This window comes from Eulemur rufifrons, chromosome 21, assembly GCF_041146395.1.
Source record: "Eulemur rufifrons isolate Redbay chromosome 21, OSU_ERuf_1, whole genome shotgun sequence".
Taxonomy (NCBI): domain Eukaryota; kingdom Metazoa; phylum Chordata; class Mammalia; order Primates; family Lemuridae; genus Eulemur; species Eulemur rufifrons.
In genome coordinates this window covers 13,109,130-13,120,496 of record NC_091003.1, presented here as the reverse complement: position 1 = coordinate 13,120,496, position 11,367 = coordinate 13,109,130, and positions in this window count along the sequence as shown.

Below are 11,367 nucleotides of genomic sequence, written 5' to 3'. Positions count from 1 at the left end.
CACAGTGATGTGCCACTCAGATCCCCCTTTAAGGAAGAACTTGCTGCCCAGCCATGGGGAGGATGGTCGGCAGATGGCCTCCAGGGGTCAGCTCCTTCAGGGCCAGCCTTACCTAAGGTCACACCCTTTCCAGGGCAGCCTGCACCCAGGCTAAAAGGATGAGGGCATTTAATGGGGTGGCTATCTTGGCCCAAGACCTTCCTACTGGGTTGACCAATATTCTGTTAGGCTTCCATTGCAAATTGACTTCTGCCTCTTCCCATTCTTTAAACATCTTGCCCCCCAAAGCTCCTTAGCATCTGCTTGCAGAGAATCCAACCTGCAACACAGTGATAGTTTTAGCTGGTACTCTTAACCTATCTTATTAATATTGTCTGTCACATTGTGGGAGTTGAGTAAATATTTGTTGAAGAAATAAATCAAATTCAAAAATATTTGAGTAACCACCATGTATTATAAAAGGCATTATGATGGTTCTATAAGAAAGAATAAGAAATTCCATCTTCCATGGCGCTTACTGTCAATTGCTCTCATAGCTTGTACAATGGTCCCGTGGACAAAGTGACCACAGCAGCAGGGATGGAGACCATGCATGGGTCCAACAACAGGGGCCCACCAAGGATGCTCTAGGTTTGCCATTGCTAAACATTCAACTGCTAGCAGGAGAGATCAATATGGCCCCAATCTTCACAGGGATCAGGCACGGCCACCAGGTGGCAGGTTTAGGACATCTATCAGACCCCTCTCACTTTGGAGAAATTAGAAATTCATCCTTTTAAGCTTATTATGTCCAGATATGGGTTTGTTTCCCCTTTCCAAGTGTCTCCACTAGCACCACCCTCTGGGGGCCTGAAGATGTCTATCCTACACAACCTTGGGGGCCAAGGGACCTATTTTACAGTGGAGGAAGTGTGGTAATGGGCATGGGGCTATGGGCTTCACTGGTCTTACCATGTAACCCATCACCTGGAAATAGCTGGTCTGGTAGAATGATGGAATGGCCTATTGCATTAACCATGTGTTTTGATGTGTTGCTATCTGGGACTTTGCTGACCCTGGAGAGACTGCCCTCCTGGGGCTAGCCGATTCCTAGAAATAGTAAATGGCTGATACGGAGCCTTTCAGATGCATACTGATCACTCAGAGGCCATAGCTCCCTACCCCCCCCCCTCCTCTGTTGGTCTCACACTCTGGGCCACTCTTTCCCTGCCCTAATCACCCCAGGGCCAGGTCCCAGACAACTTCCCAGACAGTCCCTACTAGACCCTAGAGTCTGCTGAAATGATTCAAATTAGCTAATGCTAAACCTGCTTATCCTGCCTCACCTGTTCCTATGGAAACCACAATAAAGGCTCTTGCCCACGGTTTCCCCTTTCCCTCTGCCTCCTGCCCGACCCTGGCACATCCTCATGTTGCCCTGAGTGATGTGGTGTGCCCCCTCCCCTTGCACACTGTGAGGAACAAACTATCTTTTCAATGGCAATTGTCTCCTGATCTCTCGGCCTCACCATACTTGGATAGTAATAAAATCTACATTTTCTAATACCTGTTGAAGGCCCAGTTAATGTGCTGGCAAACCATACCTCGCTGTCTTGAAGGATGTGGTTTATTCCTTGAGCTAACAAGTGATACATTGAACTATGCCTCTATAGCTAGTATACTGGGGTTGGGAAATGGGGTGGTCATTGTCACAATTACACCCGGTGACCCACTTGCAGATTTTTGTGCTCCTCATCCCTGTGACCTTGGTCTCTGTAGGGCAAGAGTTTCTAATTTCTGGAAGAACACTTAGGCCAGGGGACATTGTGAGCGTTCCACTGAATTGGATGCTGTGACTACATATACAGTACCTAGTTTGGGTTCCTATATCATCGAACTGACAGACAGAGAAGGGAGTCGCTGTACTGCCTGGGTTAACCATTTCTGGTTGTCGTGGGGAAGCAGGGCCACTATTTCTTAACAGGGGAAGGAAACAGAATGTCTGGAACCCAAAGGATTCACTAGTGTATCATTTGATACTTCCATCCTTGAGACGACTATTAACAGGCAGTTACAACAACTGTGACCTGGCAAGGACACCTAAACACTTATACCCCTTGGGGATAAATATCTGGGTAACCCCACCAGGAAAAATCACTAAGCCCAAATGAACCATTAGCTGAAGATGAGGGAAATCTAGATGGGTGGTAGAAGAGAGAGATGATAAGTTTCTATTATGGCCCTAGAACTAGCTATGGCAATAGAGACAGTGTATTAGTTTCCTGTTGCTGCTGTAACAAATTACCATGAACTCAATGGCTTAGAAGGACACACATTAATTTTCTTACATAATATTCTCTAGGCCAGAAATCCAACTCAGATCTCACTGGGATAAAATCAAGGGGTCATCAGGGCTGTATTCCTTTAGGGATTACAGCTTTAGGGGAGTATCTGTTTCCCTGCCTTTTCCAACTTCTAGAGATGGCCCACATTCCTTGGCTAGGGGCTGGCTTCTCCATCTGCAGAGCCAGCAATGAAGCAACACTCTGATCCTTCTTCTGTTGTTGTGTCTCTCTGATCACAGCTGGGAAGAGTTCTCTGATTTTAGGGACGCATGTGATTAGATTAGGTCCACCTGGATAACCCAGCCCAGTCTCCCCTTCTCAAAGTCTTTTACCTTAATCGCGTGTGCAAAACCCCTTTTGCCATGTAAGACAACATATTCGCAGGCTCCAAGGATTACGATGTGAATATCGTTGGGGGTAGGGAGGAAGAATATTGTGCCCACCTAGAGCTGGTGACTGGCAATCTCATTGAGAGGCAGGCTCTATAACTGATCACACTTGTTCCTCCCCTCTTTGGGAAAGAGTGAGGGCAACTTTGTTCTTACGGACACAGTGGTGCCCAATATGGAAGGGTACGAGTGAACCTGCAGGGGGATTGCATTGGCCATCAACCTTTCCAGGTTCCCTTGATTACCTTCTTCTTTCTTCCCTCCTGGTCAGCAGCCTACCCATGCTGAATTGCCTCTCCACTTCTGGATGCACTGTAATGCTGTACCATGGGAATTTTCCAGCCTGCGTGGCTGCAAGGCGCTAGGTCGCACAACCAAGAAGCACGGGGGAGTTAGAGTTTCCCAAGGGATGGATGAATCCTGACCACTAAGAAGTGGAAGTTGGGAAAGAACTGAGCAGGTACATTCCCTCCCCTTTCTCCCCTTTGAGGACCTGTTCTTAGACATGGTGTCTCCTTGTGACCCCTCTGGAAAAGACCGTGCCAAGCAAGCCAAGCCGCTGAGCGATCTGGATGGTGGATGATTGGGACCCGTGGCCAGTGTGGAAATGCAGCACGGTGCTTCGCAGTCTCCCTGGCCTCCTTCCCCTTTTTTCCCTCATCCTCACCTCTGTAGGCTTTTACTTCCTAAATAAAGTGTTAGCACTTTAATCCTTGCCTCAGGCTCTGCTTTCTAACCAGGCTAAGAAAGTAGGACCCAGGAAAATAATTATTTGAGTGTGATAAAGGAAAAGTCTATAGTGTCAGGCCTCTAGATACTTAGAAAGAGGGTTGTAAGGTTGTAGACAACACTAAAAGGGAGGGTCCTAAAGACATACCCCCATGACTTAACACTTCTGTTGAGGCAAGTCTCTAGATTGGGAGATGAAAAAGGGGAAGTGCATGTGACAGTGACTCAGAGAAAGTCAGGACAGTAGGAATTCAGAGTTGGAGGGGACACATTCCATAAAGACTTTTCTCCTACCAACCACAATCTAGTTCTCTAGTTTTCTTCCTTCTACCCATCCGTCTGTCCATCCTTCCCTCCCTCCATCCATCCTCTATATGTTGAACACTTCCTGAGTGTTGGGCACCATGATAGGTGCTGAGGACACAGCAGTGAAGGGCTAGATGGTGATCCTGGTCTTCACGGAGCTCACTGTTTAGCAGGGAAGACAAAGGAGACATCTAAAGGGAAGTGCAGTACGTAAGTGGAGAATTTGTTTTAGGGGTTTTTGGTGCCAAGACACAGATGGTCGCCTATTACTGTAAGGATATTACTGGAAACGAGGAAGGCAGAGATCTTAAAAGATTGCCAGGCCTCCTAGGAATTCAGGTAAAAGTGTAACCATTTCAGCCTCCCTCGGCGTATCAAAACGGCAACCTGCTGGGTTTCTGAATGACTACATCCTTTGCGGGAACTGTAAGGTCTTTTAGATCCAGTGCAATAATCCCAGCTCTATTATTGCATAGATACATTACTGTAATAAACAGGCTCCAAAATACAGGGGCTGAAACAAGTTAGAAGTTTCTTTCTTGTGTTCTAGTCCACAAATAGGCATTTGTTCACAGAGATTAGGCAGCTGCTATGGTTTGAGTATTTGTCCCTTCCAAAACTCGTGTTGAAATTTGAGAGGTGGTGCTTTTAAGAGGTGATTGGACCTTGAGGGCTCTGTCCTCATGAATGGACTAATCCATTCATGAATCAAGGGTTAATGGATTAATGGGTTATCATGGGAGTGGGACTGGTGGCTTTGTAAGAAGAGGAAGAGAGATTTGAGATAGCATGCTCAGCCCTCTTGCCATATGATACTGCCTTGGGACTCTGCAGACAGAACTCACCAGCAAGAAGACCCTCACCAGGTGCAGCCCATTGACCTTGGACTTCTCAGCCTCCATAACTGTAAGAAATAAATTCCTTTTCCTTATAAATCACCCAGTTTCAGATATTATAAACAACAGAAAATGGACTAAGACAGCAGCTCAGCTCCATGAAGCTGAATGGGGACCCAGGTTCCTTCTGTGTTGTTGCTCTGCCATTCCCTGGGCAGGCGCTGTCTTCATCTGCATGGTACAAGCTAGATCACCAACACCAACACAGCATCTGAGCCTACGGAAAAGGGGGAAAGAGGAATTAGGTGGGTAAGCTGCTGAAATGACACACCACTTCCACTCATATTCTGTTGATGAGAACCTACATGACTACTTCCGGTGCAAAGGAGGCAGGAAAGTGTAGTTTCTAGCTGGGCTAAAACTACTGAAAGGGAGGAAGAGAGAATAGATGATTCTATCTGGGTATGATTGCCAGAATTATCAAGTAAAAATACAGGCCTGACACCCAGTTAACTTTGACATTCAGATAAACAACAAATAATTTTTTTAGTGTATGTCCCATTTGGCCATATTCATTGTTTATCTGAAAAACTATTCATTGTTTATCTGAAAGTCAAATTTAACTGGGAGTCCTGGAATAAAGTGATGTTAATGACAGGTTCAGGAGCTGCTACTGAATCCTCAAAACTTACCCTGATTTTTTCTTTTTCTAAATTTTAGTCATCCAACTCTTCCTTGGCTCCCATAAAATACCTCCAGTATCCTTTCATTAACTTCCTCCTCTTTCTCCCTTTTTTCTTTTTGCTTATGCTAGCCATAGCACATTTCTGTTATTTGCAATGAAAAGTTTGTAAACAAAACATTGCATACAGTCAAGTTTCACCTTAAAAGAGGCATAAAGGACAGCAGTTCTTTTGGGAATATTTGTCATTTCTTCTGCGGTGTCTATAAAAGCCATCACTTTTGTCAGCAATAGGATTGAATGTGCTACCATGGTTTGCACTTTATTATTGTTTTTTTAAAAAGAAACTACCCGAAGCCTATGTTATAAATAAATAAGAGAGGTATAGATTTATGCTGATAGCTCTCACCTCAATATTAGAAAAGTAGAATTGGATTACATTTCCACTGTTGGGCTGGCCAAGAAAAAACTGATCAATGGAAATTTTATTTTACTCTTCTCTCCAATCTGATAAAGGAGAGAGAGAGAAAGAGAGAGACAGACAGAGAGAGAAGCAATGGGCAACAAGAAAGAGAGAGAAGAGACAGCCCAGGCAAGCTACAAATTGGATGATCATATTGAGATGTAGAAGCATCAAAACTGAGAAAATGCTAAAGAGTTATTTCCAGGTAACAGGTCCTGATATCATTCAGGGAACAGCCATCATTCAATGATGTCAGATTTACCCGAGAGGTTTTAACAGATAAACTAACAGGAGAGGTTTTGGTGAGACTTAGAGAAATACTTCTTGACACCTGAGAGGAATGATTCAGTGCAATGAGAAAACAAGAGTGGTTGTGATCTTTATCTCTGGGGAGTTGAAGGAAAAGGGCAAATTGTTCTTGTTCATCGGGGATGGACCAGGCGAGCTCATCAGATCCTTCAGAGTCCCATGAATCATCCTTGGGGTTTCTGAAGGTTTTACACCCCTAATCATTTGAACTGCTCTTTTCATACATGTCACTGCCGGCACCGTCCCTGCTCTGTGTGAGTTCCTTGCTCCTCTGCAACTCCCTGGAGGCGACGGCTGCTGGAAACCGTGATAAGTCATTCCTTGAAGCACAGACCACAAGCTTCTGGACGGCTCCATGCCCTTCAGAGAAATGAGGAAAGAATCACAACCCGCTCAGAAGCGTGGCAAACCCAACAATCTGTCACCCAGAGCGTGCTAATCGTGTGGAACAGTAGCAATCAGATTCACGGCTGCCTCTTGTGAAATAGGAACGTGACACTTCAGTGGCTGCCAGGTGGTGTTGAAATAAACTGGGACACTTCACCTTGAAAGCTTTGGAGGAGTGCCGGGAAGCGGAAACAGAAATAAATAATTTCAAAAGCTGTAGACTCTGCATAGGAATAGCCTGGTCCCGTGTCCTGCAATGCCACAGCCTCGTGCTATTGGGCACGTGGATTGTGGTTACTGTGACTGAGGAACTGAAGTTGTGATTTTATTTAAATTTTGCTTTTTCAATTTTTTTTTAATCAAGGTAAAATTCACATGACATGAAATGAACCATTTTAAAATGAACAATTCCATGGCATTTGGTACATTCACAATGTCATGGGACCACCGTGTCTATCTGATTCTAAAACATTTTTATCACCCCCCAAAAAACCCCCATAGTCATTAAGCTCCCCATTCTTCTCTCCTCCCAGGCCTTGGCAGCCACCAATCTATGTTCTGTCTCTATGGATTTACCTATTCTGGGTATTTCATATAAATGGAATCATACAATATGTGACATTTTGTGTCCAGCTTCTTTTTGCTTAGCATAATGTAATTAAGTTCTATTTTAAATTAAACAACTGATACTTGATTCAGTTATTGGAAAGCTTTTAAGTATCTTTGGGATACTTGGGGATATGAACCTACTTTTTCAACTATAAATTTTATGAAATCTAAATACATAGGCGTTATTTCCAAGTCAAATTTAACATCTCCAGGCAGGGCATGGTGGCTCATGCCTGTAATCCTAGCACTCTGGGAGGCCAAGGTGGGAGGATTAGCTTGAGGTCAGGAGTTCGAGACCAGCCTAAGCAAGAGCAAGACCCCGTCTCTACTAAAAATAGAGAAATTAGCCAGGCCTTCTGACGCACCTGGAATCCCAGCTACTCAGGAGGCTGAGGCAGGAGGATCACTTGAGCCCAGGAGTTTGAGACTGCTGTGAGCTAGGATGATACCACTGCACTCTACCCAGGGTGACAGAGTGAGACTCTGTCTCAAAAAAAATTTAATATTCCAATTAAGGTATTCTGTAAGTGTAGAACTACTGGATTTCAAAGACTTGGTACAAGAAGAAGAATATAAAATATTTCATTTATCATTTTCTATATTGATCACATGGTGAAGTGAGGATATTTTGGCTATATCGGGTTTAATAAGATGTATTATTAAAATAAATTTCATCTGTGTCTTTTTACTTTTTTCATTGTGGTTTCATATATTATTCAAAATAACTTTTTTGAGCACATACTGTGGACTTTTATGGTTTTTTGCTACCATGTGAAAAAGTTAATTAGGAATGTTATGTTTTCCATTTTTACTGACCTTTCCTTAGACTCTCGCCCAGCACAGACATTGGTTATGGGTTGAGCTGCAGGAGTTTGATGTTTTCCTCGCCAATGCCAGCTATTGGTGCTCATATAGGGTCAGAATCAGTACAACAGGTTCTATGATATAATCATTGAAATGTTTTAAATGAGGGAAATTAGGGTCTACACTGGTCTCCTTGCTTGTTAACTCATAATTTAATGATATACTATCAGTTTGGGGTGAACTAAAAGTATCTGTTTTTCTGCTATTCAGAACAGAACGATAAGCACTTGCTTTTCTACGTTCATTCACCGACAATATATTTGGTGGATTGTGTGTGCTCCATACTGCGTTAGATGCTGAGGATTTAGGAGCAATAAACCAATGTCTCTGCCCTCATAGAGCTTACATTCCAGTGAAAGGAGGCAGAAAACACATGAATAAGATAATCATGGGTTCTGTAAGTGCTACAGAAAAAAGAAATATAGTGATTTGATAAAGAGTAACTTCATCAAATGGTGAGAGGGTCTCTACATTAGATAAGGTGGCTGGCCAACCTCTCTGAGAAGATGACATTTGAAGAATCAGAAGGAGTCAGCCATGCAAGAGCCATGGGAAGAGCATTCCAAGCAGAAGGCACAGCAGAGGCAAAGGCCTTGAGGTGGGAAACAGTTTGGTGTGTTTGAGGAATGGAAAGGAAGACATACGGCTAGGATGTGGTGAGCAAAAGGGAAAGGCATAAGAGATGGAGTTGGCAAGTAGGAGCCAGCAGAAGCCAGTGGATTATATTAAGAAGTCTGAGTTTTATTTTAAGGGTCATGGGAAGCCATTGATAGTTTTAGAGCACAGCAGTAACCAGATGCATTTTTTTTTATAAAGATGATGGGGAAGGGGATTCAATGGATAGTTCACCCTTTTCCCTAATAATTTCCAGAGAGAAGACCTAAAAACTGATTAGTAGTTTTGGTAGATGTTCTCCAATATTCAACAGTATTTAATTAATAATCTCATATTCCAAGACAATGTGTACATTTGGCATGGATCTTGTTTGCATGAGGGACCTAGGGACCTCCCAGGAGATACTGAAAGAGAAGACAACGCCAGTCAGACAAGTTTGACTCACAATGAGGCTAATTTGTCTAGAGTTTGGATGAGTGATTTTTGAGGACAGTGGGGTACCTGTCACTCAGATTAAGCCTGAGGACTAGTCCTTATGGGCTTACCATGCCTGAGTTTTACATTCTGGCTGTAAGTAAAAATCAAAGGGATTTTTACAGGGTTATGTAATGAAAAGAGGGTTGATTGATACAAACCTCTTTTTGTCCCCAAGCAACGTTGTTCTGGCATCTCGTGACCATGGTGGAACGTGCGGAAAGGAGGCATTCCCCTCTACCGAACGTCACCATTGAACATCAGATAGCTTCGGCATCTTGGGCCGGTTGGTACCCGATAGGAGGCAACCGTGCCTGGCAGGAAAATGGGTACCCAGTGGTACAAGGTGGAGAAATCCTTTGGATAAAGCAGAAATCACCCAAGCTAGTCACAACCAGCAGTAGTAGCAGCATGCCTGGTTGATGTAGGGGTGTCCTGAACAGGAGGGAAGGAGGAAAATCCCACAAACCTGGTAGCGGACTAGACTTGTTTCTGAGTATATGTGACCCCTTTCTGTGCATTCCTGAAAATTCTGACAGGGAGTAAACTTTGCAGGAACCTGGAGTTCTACAATAAATAGACAAGGGCATAGAGAGTTGTCTTTGCTTGGGTTCCTAAAGAACCCTTGCTGAGACAGGTAGTCTACTTGGTAGGTGGTCCCAGGAAAGGACAGTGTGGGGAGGGGGAAAAGGGAGACACGGAGAGGAAGACAGCCAATAAAAGGTGTGTTACCAAGCAGGTTACTGCCCTAGACAACGGGAGCTCCGTGTTATCTCAACAGAGGGGAGAGGGCGCTGGAATATTTATCTACCAACTATCTACTATCATTGATCGAGTGGGGGCTGCTTCTAGGGACATGAACTCTCTGAGATTTCTGAGCTATCCCGCGTGCTGACCAGGTGGGCTGCTACCGCCGGAACAAAGCTCTCATTCAGAGAGTCACAATGAACATCCTTTTGGCATATGGAGACCAGTGCCCGAGGGGCTCAACTCATTGTTTACTTTGGGTGAATCATCAAATTTTAGAGCTGGAAGCAACTTCTGGGGCTGGCTAATCTGGGCAGGGCCCCAACAGCATCTACTGCACCAGTGATCACACCAGGCTATGAGCACAGAGAAAGTTGTCATATTTACTTCTGTGTTAGTTTCATCTCTGGCCCCATTTCAATCCTCGCTCTTGTTTTGTTTTTCTTTTTCTTCCTTCACTCCTACTTGTAATGTATGCTATCTGGCTATGTTTTATGTATCCATGTAAGCTGCCTTAAATCTCTTCTGGAACGCAGGAGGGTATAAATAAATAAATACGAGTGAGGCATAACATTTTTCCTTTATTTTTGACCATGATTTCTCCCATTCTGTGATCTTCCTATGCACCTGTGCCTAGCATGGTGTGGAGCACATCGAAGGCTCTTTTTTTTTTTTTTTGAGACAGAGTCTCACTCTGTTGCCCAGGCTAGAGTGAGTGCCGTGGCATCAGCCTAGCTCACAGCAACCTCAAACTCCTGAGCTCAAAGGATCCTCCTGTCTCAGCCTCCCGAGTAGCTGGGACTACAGGCATGCGCCACCATGCCCGGCTAATTTTTTTCTATATATATTTTTAGCTGTCCATATAATTTCTTTCTATTTTTATTAGAGATGGGGTCTCGCTCTTGCTCAGGCTGGTCTCGAACTCCTGAGCTCAAATGATCCGCCCACCTCGGCCTCCCAGAGTGCTAGGATTACAGGCGTGAGCCACCGCGCCCGGCCGAAGGCTCTTGATTATTGTTCTATAGAAGGACACACAGCACGAAGATACACAGAATGGTTTATAAGCTGGCTCTGTGGCCAGATGCAGATACAGAGACACAGTCCTCTCTGATCCCTTCCTTCTAGAATCTAGGGCTTAGAACTGTGTGTCATATAGCAGGTGCTCAATAAATATGTGTTAAATGAACTTAGGAGATTTATAGGATCTATATACAGTAAGCCTCTCCTAGGCCACCAGTTAGAAATCCACCAACATACTGGAATTGTGTGTTTCACAAGGTCAAGGTTGCCCTTCAAATTACCATGTGGGTGTACTTATTTTCATGAGCCCAAGCTGGGAGGTAGGGACTAAAGATAGACCTACAAATGGTGCTTTAAAATGTATACCCAGCGGGCCTTGTGCATCTAAGAACACCCAATGGCAATTCAGATGCAGCCTGTTTATGAGTCTAATCTTTGCTTATAGGTGTCCTGGCAAACTGTTCTTAATAACACCCCTATTGAGCAAAGAATTACCAACAATGTTGGAAACTGGGCTCCCCAGGAATCTCAGATGCTAGAGATTGAGTGGCTGCTTTATATCCCATGAATCTCTGAGGTGTGTGTTCTATTTTACTCTTCGAGTTTCCCCAGA